Below are 15,000 nucleotides of genomic sequence, written 5' to 3' on the forward strand. Positions count from 1 at the left end.
GTTGAAAAATGGGTAGCTCTGTTGCTGTAAATATGAATACTGTAAAGTTGTTTTTAACTAAATTGAAATATAGGTGTCGCTGTGGCTGTAAATGGACATTCGGTACAGAAGCAACATAACTAGGTTTAAATACAGGTGGCGCTGTTGTTGTAAAAGTAAGTGGATGAATTTGTGGAGCTGCTGCTGCAAGGAGGATTAGAACTGGTATGACCGGTGAAAAATAGGTGGAGCTGTAGGTCATATGAACCATTTATACACGCATTTAATATTAATACTTTTGTTTAGTCCTGAAGAAATGTCTGCTTCTAAGAGTAGTTGAACTTTAAGTTCTCTAACTTTCAGTAGGCAGTCTGAATGATTGAAAAAAATGTATCTATCTATCTATCTATCTATCTATCTATCTATCTATCTATCTATCTATCTATCTATCTATCTATATACATATATGCCCACTCACACACACACACACACACACACACACACACACACACACACACACACACACACACACACACATATTTCCATGTATACGTGTGTGTGTGCGTGTGTGTGTGTGTGAATATATATATATATATATATATATATATATATATATATGGATCTACTTTGATTCACTGAAAACTTTTTCACTGAATTTCAATTCACCCTCAAAAAATTGCTGAAAGCTCAAATCACTGAAAACTCATTTCACTGAATGTAAGTACTGTTGGGCAAATAAAACGTATATTGCCTTTTCCCCACTGTAGTGTGATCCTGGAGTTAGTATATATAGTTAGGGGGGAGTGTGGAGGGCACAGCCCCCTACATTGGGGGGTGTGGGGGCATTGCCCCCATCTACTTAGCTTTTATATTTATGTATCTCATTTCACTGAAAGCTAATAATATAAAACCAAAAGTAGGGGGGGCTATGCCAGCGACATCCCCCCTAACTATATATACTAACTGCAGGATCGCACTACAGTGTGGAAAAGGGCATGTATGTTTTATTTGCCCAAAAGTACTTACACTTAGTGAAATGTGATTCAGTTCCGAAACACTAAAGGTGGGGGCGTGTCCATATTCATTAAGGATATCCACAACTCCAAGCTAGTTGCTCAGCATAATGCATCCGAGATTAGCCAAGTTCAACTAACTCTGGGCAAAACCGCAATCCAGATTGTAGCTTGCTACAGACCCCCCACCATGCCCCAGGATTCCCACTCCTCTTTTCTTGATACATTGGAAAATATTAAGGTGCAACCCAACACTCTAATAATGGGTGATTTCAACTACCCCACCATTAACTGGGAAAACTACTCATGTACCAACTCTTTTGCTCAACGTTTTCTGGAAATCATCAGTTACAATGCTTTGGATCAACTTATCCACACCCCAACCAGAGGCAGCAATATCCTAGACCTGGTCATCACCAACATAGGTGACTGGTGTTCCACACCAGAGGTCAGCTCCTCGTTGGTCAGATCCGACCACAAGCTAATCACCCTAGACATCCACATCCCGCTCCCACCCTCCATTAGGAAAACAACCATAAAAAATTTCTCCAAAGCCAACTTCACACTTCTTAAGACAGAAGTAGCAAACTTCATGACACCCATGCAGATGGACAATAGAGGTATGACTGCTGAATCCTACACAAATGCACTTTATAAGCACTTACACGTGTGCATGGATCGTGCTATCCCTAACAGAACCAAGATGCTATCCTCCAAAAAAAGGAAGCCAATCTGGTGGTCTTCTGCCATAAACAAACTCTACAACAGAAGAAAGAAACTGTTGCAAAAAAAAGTAAAATCCCATGATTGGAGGAACTCCCTGGTCAGCCTCAGTAAGAAGCTGAGATCCCTCATAAAATCCTCCAAAGCTAGTTATGAAAACAAAATTGCCACTGATTCTAAAGACAACCGTAAAGCATTCTATAGCTATGTCAAAAATCTCAATGGCAATACTCAGATCTGCTCTGAGTTACAGCACAATGACACTAAATATACAGAATCAACTGATATTGCCAACATCCTGGCAGATAGGTTCAGTGCTAACTTTACCCCCCTCTCACCCCCTAAAGGGCCCATCTTTATACTGGAAGAATGCAAAGTTCCTGTAAACACGGCTGTACAGGTAAAAACTTCACTCTTCAAAGCCAAAAACACAGCATCCATGGGACCTGACAACATCCCAGGCTGCCTTCTACATGAACTACAGAATGAACTGGCACCCCACCTAGGTACCATGTTCAATCATAGCCTCACCTCAGGCTTTGTGCCCATTGAATGGTGCACCACGACAGTTATCCCACTCCACAAAGGGGGGACCACAACAGACCCTGGGAACTACCGCCCCATTAGCCTGACGAGCCTCGTCTGCAAGGCCATGGAACGTATCATCATGGAACTCATAAACAAAGACATTGGAGATCTCCAAACCCTGGACCCCACACAGTTTGGGTTTGTAAAAGGCAGATCATGTCTCCTAAACCTGATAGACTTCTTTGAAGTAGTCACCAAAGCCATAGATGAGGGTAAGGTGGTTCACACAGCCTATCTAGATCTCGCCAAGGCGTTCAACACCATCCCCCACTCTGGAATTATAGATAAACTCTTTAAACTAGGTATAAATCCCTATGTCACAAGATGGGTTGCCAACTGGCTTACTGAAAGAACCCACACTGTGAAAGCAGACTCCAAATCAGACTTCAGACCAGTGACAAGTGGAGTACCACAGGGTTCAGTCCTGGGTCCTCTCCTGTTTGGTATCTACTTCTCTGAAGTACAGGCTAACACAGAAGGTCTTTGGCTAACTAAATTTGCAGATGACTGCAAACTAGGAGCCATAAGTGAAACTCCTAATGATGTGGACATCCTACAAAAGGGCCTCACTGAGACAGATGCCTGGTGTCAAAGACATGGTCTCAAGCTCAATGCCAAAAAGTGCATTGTCATCCCCTTTGGTAAAAATTTTGTACCCATGAACTACCACATAGGCGGTAGTCTACTTAACACCGAAAGTGTGATAAGAGACCTTGGGACACAGGTGGACAGTAGTCTCTCCTTTGATAATCACATTGCCAAAGTGGTCAGGAAATCCTTCTACGTGGCACACCTCATCACAAAAGGTTTCTCATCCAGAAAAAAATAGGTCATTGTTCCCCTCTACTCATCACTCATTAGACCCATTATAGAGTACAACACCCCTTTTGGTATGTACCTCACAAGACATCTACAACAACTGGAAAGGCCACAAAAATACCTCGCAAAGATAATTACTGGCCTCAAACAGATGCCTTACACAGACTGTCTAAAAAAACTCCAGCTTTACTCCGTCGCATATCGCCTACTCAGAGGCAATCTCTGCCTAACATACAAAGCTATGTCAAATTCAGAGCTGTTGGACATGCTCCACTTAAAGAAATCCCTCCAAGCTACACGCTCTAGGGACCTAAACCTTGTCACTGCAATAAACAGAACATGCTGGAGGGATAGATTCCTGTCCCAGATACTTCCCATACTCTGGAACAGACTACCTATCTATGTCAAACAGAGCTCCTCATTAGCACTCTTCAAGAAAAATCTTGATGACTGGATGGGTAATAGGAAATTCACCCCGGGGATCACTTCTGTGGTTCTGCTTGACAGGGGCACAGGAAAATAATTTTCTTGGGTGGCGAAAGCCAGGGTACATTTTTGGCTAGTCTTGTATAGGCCCTAGGGCCAATAGCCTAGTACCAACCTATGAACCTATGAAATGTGTTTTCAGTGATTTGAGCTTTCAGTGATTTGGTGTGAGTGTTTTGAAATTCAGTGAAATGAGTTTTAAGTGAATCAAAGTAGACACATATCTCTCTCTCTCTCTATATATATATATATATATGTATACATATATATATATATATATATATATATATATATATATATATATATATATATATATATATATATGGGTGGCCAGGCATTTTGCAGTTACAAAACTTGTTGACAGCTGTTTGGACTGTCACAGACTGTTAGATGCATTCCTAGTTTAGTGCAGGATCTATCAGTTTATTCATTAATGACTGTTGTATCCTTAAAGAGTTTCCCTTCTAGTCAAGTTTGTGTGACTATGGTGATAGTGTGTATAAGTTTGTGGGTGTGGGGCAAGAGCAGGGAGAGCCTCAACACTGAGGGTTTGGGAGGTAAAGGTTCCCAGATGAAAATGTTTTGGTGGTGGTTGGGTTACTTGAGCTGTTCACAAAAGGATGCTGCATGTGTTCCTTTTTCAGTCAGGTTTCTATCACAGGTGTTTCTTGTTGGTCGACTGTACAGATGATGTACCTGCAACAAAAGAGTGTGATAGACTGTAATAGTGTGTTGAGTGTTAATAACATACTCATATATGCAAGTGTGAGTATATATATATATATATATATATATATATAGAGAGAGAGAGAGAGAGAGAGAGAGAGAGAGAGAGAGAAAGGGATAGAGAGTGTGATAGAAATATTGGTGTTCCACAATTCATTTCATAGCCAGAACCAATTTGATCAAGTCATTTATTCTTGAAATTGTTTATTCTCTAGAATGGTCATGGCAATAGCTAGCAGAGTGGGACTGATAGACTTCCCTGTTACCTGTAGGAGTTCTCACATCATTCTGTAGGGCTTCAAGCTATCCTTATGCAAGGTGATATAACCTGTCCAGCATGTCCTAGGTTTATCTTGAGGCTCCTCCCACTTGGCTTTGCTTGGTCCACCTCCCATAAGAGGTGCCAAGGCAGAAGCCTTATTAAATTCCCAAAGAATTTCAAATGACTCCTCTCATCTCAGAGGTACAGTGGCAGTAATCTGAGATCCTTCCTCTGCTACCCCCATCCTTGATGATATCTCTGTTTCTAGCCAGAGCTTATAATAGAAAGTGAGGTTGGGGGCATGGAGTAACTGACAAATTAAGACTTTTGCCTTGAATTAACTCTTGCATCGTCACCTCAGTCCAGTACAACACATACAGTACTGTTACCACTGAACCTTTCTATTCCCCAGTTTTTGATTAAACAGTAGTTCAAGATACCCAAAGTCATCTACTTGGAGTAGTTGCTATTGTTTCAGCTACAGACAACATTTCAGACTTTTTCATGACAGAAGACTTCTGACATAAAAATGCTTATTCTATCAAAGCCACTTCCCACTCAGTAGTGAACCATTCCATTGGCCACCAGAGATCATGGTCACATGAGGCCAAAACAGAAACATAGCATACAAACATTAAAAATGCAGCCTTACTTTGCTCCTTAGAATAGTGGACTGGAAAACTGATAAGACCCAGCTGGTCCCGGTTCAGTTTCCTGCTTCTGTGCAAAACAAACCAGAGGGGAAGGAAGATGAATAAAGATACAAAGCTTGATCACATCTCCTAGGATGGGAAATTGGTGGATGTGTTTCATGGTGTGTCTTCTGTCAGTGCATCTCCAGTAGAGACAAGGCTCTTTTGGTATCAGCCTGCTCACAGGAGGGATGCTATCACGGTTATGACATCAGTAGTACTGAGTGATTTCCCAGTGCTGTATATATTTCATGCCCATTGCTTAGGCATAATGGGAGGTATGATAAAACATACAGCAAACCTCCCTAATGGCTGCCTGTGTGATGGTTAATGTGCTCCCACTCAGTGGGGAGCAAATTGGCATGGTCCAGCAAATGGCTACATAGAAGGCACAGTGGACCCCAGAATAGTAATACATTGCATATTGGTATCCTTTAATAAACATTGTATTACATGGAAGAGGGGAAACAGCACCTTAATGTACTAGATATATTAGGAATATGAACACATCTCTTGGTCTGCAAATTCTGAAAACATTCAGCACACAGCAGGTGTTTTTGGACATTCTATTGGCAAGGCATCTCCCACAAGATATTCCAGGTTGTTGACTCAATATGTCTTGCCTAGGTCCACAAAAAAAAATGTAAACCATACTAATAAACTCTTAAGAACTCTATAATAGTAATACATGGACAAAATGTTGTTCCTTGACAAGGACAGAAGCCAGACTGATCCTATTAACTCTGAAGCTCAGCTATTGGATTCTGTTTCTCATTCCATCACACTGACTGGTCTCAGAAGGCCAAAGAGTATGCTCCCTCTTTAACTGAAAGACGCCTTATAATCCACATTTAATGACACAGATTATCAGCCCGTCTTACAAATCAAGAGGAAGTCTTCCCATCTTTCATCCAGCACTGAAAAGTCACCATGATATACCAATAATGTACAGTACCGTCAGCATTTCTGGTTGGATCTTAAAAGCTACCACAGCCTTTTGCCACCTTGGAGTTTATTTTCTACATTAATATCATCTTTATAAATTGAATTTAACCCAACAATACCAGTTGTTTCCTTCTCTGTCTATGTTTATCAGGTTCTGGAGTTTCTTGCAGGATTTTTTCTTCCACTTCTTGAGACTCCCCATTTATGGCAGCATTTTCCATTCTTGCTAAGAAGAACCTGGGCATTGTCGTGCCCTTTTCATCACCAATACTAGACAGTTTCCACCCAAAAACATTCTCCTTTGCCTTGTTAAACCTCCTCCACATGTGGCTCATCACTTCAGTGACTACAGCAGTAGCTTCTTTTCTGGCATCAGTCTTTATTAATATAAAAACGGATGCACTGGCTTACATAGGGTAATTATTTTTTTCAGCTGCTTTATGTATATGCTAGTACAGAAAACAAGTATGCTAAACACAAGTTTTTATGCTGATTTCATTTTATCTTTCTTTATGGCTTTGATAAATCAGTCCTAAGAATGTTGCTACTGATAATATCGTTTAATGGAAGAATAAAATGCAGAATGAATGAATGAATGAATGAATGAAACAGAACCGTTGTTCCCTCCCCTCAGCATCAGAGAAACACAGCCTTCCTGACTGCATAATCAGCAGGGGCGGCTCGTGCTATCGGTCTGCAGGACTGCAGCCCTTCCACCTAGAAATAAAAGAAATACATAACATAAAACATAAATTTAAAAAAAAAATTCTTTTTTACCGAGTACTGGAACTGCCGCGCATGCGCGGACACACTCAGACTGCCCCGCAGATGCCCAGGAATCTCTGCGAACTCTGACTGTCTGAGTTAGCAGTCCAGATGCAGAGAAGGTATTTTTTGCCCCGCAGATGCCCAAGATGCCGTGCAGTAGACGACCACACAGAAGAGAGGAGCTCCGGACTGCTTGAGCCGCAGACAGGACCAATCAGGAGAGAGGTAAGCAGGGATTTGAGCACAGGACCAATCAGGAGTGAGGTAAGTTGAGTTCACAGCCCCTGCAGGGAAGTGTTAAGTTGAGCGCGGGTTTGAGACAATGGAGTTGGACCTGGCTTTCCGGACCCATTTACAGGTAAGGTGTGTGTGTGTAAGAATCTCATAGCTCCGTTTAAGCAAGGCAGTGACAGCTCTGTTAGTGGAAATATCTCTGTTTGAACAAGGTAGCTGTTTATTCAGACCAGCAGCAGCTCTGTTAGTGGAAATATCTCTGTTTGAACAAGGTAGCTGTTTATTCAGACCAGCAGCAGCTCCGTTAGTGGTTTGAACAAGATAGCTGACTGTTTATTCAGACCAGCAGCATGACCAGCTGTTTATTCAAACCAAAGTGTGTGTCTGTGTTTGTGTGTGTAAAATGTCCTTGTTAACACATAGTAGGTTTGAACACTGTACCTTGGATGCAGGTGGCAAGGACCTGAATTCCCTACCCACCACTATTTGTAAAAAATTGCAGATTTTTGCCTCATATTTGTTCTGTTCGTCATAAAATCTGTGGTTTCAGTATCTTCATATTTCCTTGCAAAGGTTTGTAGTGCAGTGGTGCACTGGTAGCATTGTTGCCTGACAGCTACAGGTTCTCTGGTTTGATTCTTGGCTGGGGTGCCTTCTGTGTGGAGTCTGCATGTCCCCCCATCTTTTACAAAGATGTGTTTGGAGTGTTTCTCCTTGCTCTGCTGAAATTTGGCTTTATTTTGTTCCAAGTCAGACTAGTTTCCTGGTTAACAAATGTTTACAAATAACAGGCATTTGAATTTCACACTTAATATTCTTCAGAAAGAATATGGTAAAACAAAACCTTTTATTCTAGCAATTGTCTAAGTTTATAACATGGATATTTGAAATTTGCCCATATTTTTGGGACTGTATTCCCCCCCCCCATTATTGGCCTCGTCCAGGTAATTTGTGCTAAGGTTGAGAGCTATGGTGAGAACTGAATTCACTGAATATGTTTGGCAGCTGTATTCCCACATTATTGGCTTTTTTCATGTGCTTTTTTGCTAAGAGGTTGACAGCTATGGTGAGAACTGAATTCACTAAATAGTAGCCATTTAAGTTTGTCTTCTTCTGTTTCAGCTGATTTGGCATAGTGGTATGTTTCTCTGACTGTTTTGCACAAGGCCCCTGGGTTCAAGATGTGGCAGTGAAATGTATGGTGGTAACACAGCATTTTATTCTAGCAACTTTCCAGCATTATACAAGCAATGTTTAAAATGTGTTCCTGGTGTTTGGCCTTTTGTCCCACCCCCAATAAATTTTGGCTTTTTCCAGATATCTTGTGCTGCAAAGTTAAGAGATACAGCTGAGTGTCGAGTAGATTTTACAAGGAGCTGAGAGCTGCAGGGGAACCAAAGTTTAGTGCTGCTTATGCTAAGTCTCCTTGCATTGTTAATAGCACAACAGGTAGTGTACTTGCTTTTGATGCAGAAGGCTGTGGGTTCTACTCCCACAGTAGGTAGATGCATTGCTGAGACTGTACTGTGTTGTAAAGGGGGTGGATGCTGCAGTCCGTTTTGGCAAAGATACCTAGTAACTATGAACCTGTTATCAGTTTGCTATCCATTCCCTGTTGCGGTATTACTAGCTTATCATTTTTTTAATGCATGTAACATAGGCAATTTATTCTTCAAGGGCAACAGGCACTTTATTTGTAGATGAAACAATGATATATAAAGTTGCTTGCTAGCAGCAACCTCTTTATTAGTTACAGATTTCTTTAATGTGGATTTTACTACTTCAGAGATTGTGCATATTTACTGATACTGGTAGACTATAGAAGGTTGAGTAGACGTTTTATGATGGAAATGTTCTGAATTGGGCAGTTTTGTCATTGGTGCATGCATTTTGTTTCATTTTTTTACTGGAAAAATGTTCAAAACAATAAATTTAAAATGCCCTCTAACAACGGTACTGTATTGTACAAGGAATATAATGTAATACAGTCAAGAAGGTGTATTAAAGAGCATGTGTATGTTTCATGTTCAAGGGGCCTATGATTTTGAAAACAGCTCAGAGTTAATCTTTATCTGCCACTGGCAAAATGTATTTTCTTTGAATGTGGGTTTCAATGCTGTTTCAATGCATGTGAGTTTCAAGGGCAGAGAAGTTTTAATGCTAAGTCTATTTTCATTGTGAGACTGCATTGCTTTGTTTAACAGATATCTATTAGGGTCTGTGTGTAAAATGCAAAATAAAACTTTCAAATGAAATCTAAATCATCTCAGAAGTAAAGCAGTATGCACATTACAGTGTTTATGGTAAATGGGGCAAAATAACCAAGGAATGGGACGTTGGAATGGCTGCAGGGGGGAGGCTCCATTCAACCATGATTTTGTGAGGGGGGGTAGCAAACTCAGACAGCCCCGGTTGAATTATACCTCTCAGTTGTCCATATTTTTGCAGAATTAATAGATATTTGCTTCTTAATTTTGGTTTGTTCCTCATAAAATTTGTGGTTTTCTAGCAAATAATTTAGGAATGAAGTCACTAAATGACAGACATGCTAATGCAGGACCTGTTATTCTATCAACTGTCTTAAGTTTATACAAGAGCAATTTTTAGTAGTGTTTGTATGTTCCCCCAATATATTTGGCCTTGTCCAGATTTCCTGCATTAAGAGGTTGAGAGGTACGTGCAAATCGCTTTGTAGAATTAGGAATATCCAAACCTCTCAATCGTCCCCAATTTTGGATCAAAATGTTGCTCTCCCCTAATAATCCCTCCTCAAAATGGCAATTTTGGAAGAAAATGTGGAGGGTTTACAATTATATATAACTGTAATGATCAGAGTTATAGATTACTTTTATTTCAGAAATGCATGTAGATGCTCTTATTTTGTTAGCTGCTCAAGTTAACCGTGTTAATATTAAAAAGGTGTCCCTTTTTTGACAGGTTCCCAACTGTATTGTGTGGCAACTTTATATTTTTGCATCACATTTTTGGTCTGTTTTTCATAAAAGTGTGGTTTTCTGACAAATTAGTGGCAAGTCATTAAAGATTGAAGTTAGAAAATAATGGTAGACATTTGCGTTTCAGATTTTATGCCCTTCAGAAATTTTGTACTAATGCAAGATCTACTACTGTTCTATTATCTAAGTTAATAAGAGCAATATTTAAAAATTGTCCTTATTTTTGGGCCTGTGTCCCACTTCTAGTTCTATGTATGGCTTTGTCCAGATTTCTTGCTCTGAAGTTGAGAGGTATGAGTGTCAGAGCCATCACTGTCAGCCAGAGACATTTCAAATTATGGCATACTTGTTGCACCCCACTCCCCATTGTAGTGGCTCTGGATGTCTCCAGTGAAGGCAAGGAGCAGTTATGCAGTGTAAGTGTGCAGAGTATTCCCCCATCCAAGGTAGACCACAAGTACGACCGTGGCTTTTCATCTGTCCTTGATTTTGCAGAATGTTCTGGTTTTCTGTCAGATTTTTATACTGTTGATTTATGCTTCTTTTTACTCAGGAAATGCATGCTGTCACAGTGCCCTGTTGCTCTGTTTAAGCAGTAATGATTTAATGAGCAGCAGGTAAGCTTGTCGGAGATTGTAAGATGCAAGTAGGTTTTAATAAGCATATTGTTAAAGAATTACCAGCATTGAAAGCCTTTTCATTGTTGCCATGCAGAGAATATTTACATAACTAGATAATGTATAAGCCTTGGGTATTGAAATGCATATAACAGTATTTGTAATAAAAGGACAGGATTACAGTATTTTCAGAAGCTCATTACATTTATTGGAGACTTGCAGTCATCTTTTGTTGGAGACTTGCAGTCATCTTTGCAGGCTTACACGTAAAATAAACAGAATGCCAATATATCATGTGTGGTCCATAACTTGTGCAGGAATCCTTTAAGCAATTTATCTTGAGCTTGTTTCTTGTTTGCTGTTTATTTTTTACTTTGATCATGTCTTCTCCATGAAACAAGTAGATAGTTTTGTCAGGCAGCAGGTCTTTTTTGGATAAGAAACATTTTTACAAGTGGGGGTATCACAGAGATTGCTACTTTCAGCGTGTTACTTGGTAATATTATAAAGCTGAATATAAATTATAATTAGAACTGCAGTGCAAGGAGTGGTTTGAGTTGAGTGCTGCTTGTTTTTTATACTTGATTTTGACTGGCATTCCAGTAATGTATTTAAAAAGTAATTTATTTTTTTCATGCCTCACAACCTGTTTCCATCTGGATATTAAGTAAGTTGTCATGTAGCCAATGCATTGAAATATTTTTTTTCTTCTACACTTCATTTTGTCTTGATTGGACTCTCATAATGACTGTTTGGCACCCAGGGCAGCGTATTTAATTAAAGTTCCAGTTGTTGTGGTTTTGAGCATAGCTCCACCCCTTTCTAGTTGGCCCTACCCCTTCCCATTGGCCCCACCCATTCAGCTGTCTCCTGCAGCCCTCCTTTAATTTGAAGTCACCAGCTGCCACTGATAATCAGCAAGTATAAAGGCGTCAAAGTGTTGATTGACATTTATTATTAATGCATTATTTGCAGAAAACAATGAAACTGTAGTTCATAAAACTGCTGAATGTGAACTGGCAAAAGGCTATAGTGAAAACTCTAGAAAGTACTCCAGAAATGCTTATTCAATTGCAGGTACAAGTGTGAGGTTTCAGAAGTATTACTTACCTTGTAGGCTATTACAAACAGTGCTGCTTCCTGTACTCAGTGCTGAATCCTATAAAAAAAAGGAGAAATTAGAAAATGCAAGGAACTAGAGATCTCCACAAATATAAATGTCACCATACTTACCTGGTGTATGGTTATTTCATCTGAAGCCCTCTTGATGAAGAGTTGATGGGTAACGTACCTAAACAAAATTTAAAAAGAAAGTATTTAATGAGCCTTGAGTGTAGCAGATAAAATGCATAATATGCATAAAAGTAAATGAGATTTGTGATGAGTATTGTGAAGATATGTGAAGGCTGCCAGCCTAGCTAATATAATTTTGTAGATAATTCTATTATTTGTAATTTTTTTTTTATTTAACATTTGTTGAAATATTAATATAAGCCACAGGCATATGTTCTCATGATAACTTTTACAGTTTGAATCACTCTCAACTATTTGAGTATGCCCAGCAGATCCAAGTAATGTGTTGGAACACCCAAAAAATTTTCACAAGAACTGAAGTCCTGGCTCACATAATTTAAGCTGTTATCTTCAATATGTATGTTTCCTCCCACATCCCAAAGACATGCTGTAGGTGGATTGGAGACTCTAAATAGGCCCTAAGTGTGAGTGTCTGCATGTGTGTGCCTTCTGTGGAAGGTTGGGTGCCGGGCTGGCAACTCGACACTGTAAAGCTCTACTGCCAATCATGAGCGGACAGGTGATCTGCTGTGGCAACCCCTAACCGGGAAAAGCCGAAAGAAGAAGAAGATTAATATAAGCCACAGGCTTGTTCTCTTAAATAAGAAAATTGTATTGGATGTTGAACTTCAAAAATGTAACCACATTGCACCCTGCTAGAGGAAAGCTGATAAGTCAAGCATTGTATAATTGTTTGATCTCAAAACGCAGAGCCGAGATGTCTGGATGAAGGAATTCTTCCTATTGTTTTGAGACCAGAGTTAATTGTTAGAATTTACATGTATAATGTCGTTTATTGCTGTGTTTCTTGACCAGGTGCAAGCTTACTAAAAATGTAAATGTAGAGTTTGTGTTAGCCTGGGAAACCAGAGAATTCTTAAGAATGATGTAATCTAAAATGAGTCACAGGATGTATTATCAATTTAAAGGACTTTCTCAGAGATAGAGCGAGAGCATTTTGCATTTGTCTTGAGAACATCCAATTCACCAGCACTCTGCCTGTGCTCTGTATGTAAGTAGCAGATTAGACTTTAGTGTCTCTCTTAGAAATAGCTAGGAAATAGGAAGATTAGACTAGTTGTTTTCTGTACTGATGTCAGAATTTTTCTACTGCATTATTTTAAGCATTTCTCTGTGATTTCTGAACTCTTGACTAGCACTGTGTAGTAAGAAGTATTGCCTTGTGTTCTTATTATTAAATATTTTTTAAACCTTTCAACTGTGGCTGTTTTGTGTAGAGATACTTTAAGCTCTAGAGTACATTGCAGGTATATAGTGATACTGTACAAAGCCACTCCAAATAAGCATTGCTGCTCAGTCACACTTGCCATTTGGATAATAATATTGCACAGTAATAATTGGACGCCCTTTGATAAGGGCCTTATTAGTAGCTGATATTAGTGGTTGGTGGCAAGTGGTACTATTGTATAGTCTGGGCAGATGGGGCATAGCTGGAGAACCTGTGCCAGCCTTCCCAGGAGTGTCTGTGTGTTTGTATATAACTCATATCTCAAAGTGTGTGTATGTCAGCTACTTGGGTGGGGACACAAAGCACTGGTTGGACAGAGTGGGTACTGAAAGTTTTAGCTTGACCCCTAGGCTGAGATCTGGACCGTATAGCTGTGCCAGTGGGGAGTCATATTGGGGATCTGGAGAGAAAAGGAGAAACCAGCTCCAGACTAACTGTGATCTCTGTATGCTCTTACGGGAAATCGTGCTTTACTGTGTGTGTAGTTGTTATCCTTCCCAATGTGGATGCCCCTCACTGGTGTTAGTGGTGAGGATTGAGGCTCCTTGATTGTCGGGCCAGTGTACGGGTGTCACAAGTATAATAAACGCAAATAGTAAATAACCGAAAGGGAAATTTGGTGTAGACTGCCTGTATAAAAATGTAACACAGAATGCTGGTAACCAAACACCGCTTTAACAGTACATACATAACAATTCTGATATTAATGTTTCTTGGATTAAGTTCATAATATTGACATTAGACTAGTTTGAAGACTGGCTAGAGAAATATAAAAGCAATAGATGTAGCACATTTCTCAACTACTCAGCATGCTAACATCAGCACTCATTGCACAGAAGCAAATATTTACACACTTGCCCATGTGTGCAAACACATTCAACTCATAAACCATTTAAATCTCAGTCATGCAAACACATACACAAAATGCATTTCTTATGCTGGGAAAAGCCCCCACATACCCACCTCTTCCCTCCAAAATGTATTTTTATAACCAACATTGAGATTGTAGGACTGCCTAGTAAAGCAAGGAAAAAGCATATTGAGATATTAAACTTCTCAGCTGCTTCACACATCAACAGTGACACTTGTAACGCACAAATGAAGAAGTGAATAGTCACACATATGCCCATGTGCACACTGCATACTATACATCACAGAACACACACACCAAAACCCTTAATATCAGACACATGCTGAATGCATCTGATCTCTTTTTCCTATGCAAAAATTCCTGACTTAAACACATTGGTAACCTCCCACCACTACCCTACACAAAACATGTGCAGACAGACACACACACACACATACACATAGACACACATGCACACACAGACACACACTATAAAACATTTATCTGTATATTCACATACACACCCCACACACACATCAGATCAGTTGCACACTTTTTGCATTCAACTTAAACCAACTAAACATACTCCGTACGTATCATACATTTGACAAAACACATTCATCCATTCAATGCAGACTCCACCTACACTTACTACGTACACCTACCTGCAAGCATCAAACTCATGTTAACCTTCTAACCTATATGCACATTTCTCTGGTAGGAATTAACAACTACAGTATTGTATAATAAAGAAGCCAACAACAGTACTGTCCAAGTGCATTCATTATCAATGAATATATAC

General features: G+C 39.7%; 1 protein-coding gene across 3 annotated transcripts in view; it reads right to left on the minus strand.

The window, feature by feature from the left end:
- LOC122809755 (carbohydrate sulfotransferase 5-like) overlaps positions 1 to 15,000 on the minus strand; it is a 283,569-nt gene that overhangs the window by 113,458 nt on the left and 155,111 nt on the right. For all 3 annotated transcript variants that reach the window (XM_044081475.1, XM_044081476.1, XM_044081477.1), the window contains 2 exons: positions 12,040 to 12,097; positions 11,917 to 11,965 (listed from right to left, as the gene is read on the minus strand). The gene's annotated coding sequence lies outside the window, so the exon portion shown is untranslated. The remainder of the gene's footprint in view (positions 1 to 11,916; positions 11,966 to 12,039; positions 12,098 to 15,000) is intronic.

The sequence above is a fragment of the Protopterus annectens genome, chromosome 8.part0 (assembly GCF_019279795.1).
Source record: "Protopterus annectens isolate FY-2018-M chromosome 8.part0, PAN1.0, whole genome shotgun sequence".
Taxonomy (NCBI): Eukaryota; Metazoa; Chordata; order Ceratodontiformes; family Protopteridae; genus Protopterus; species Protopterus annectens.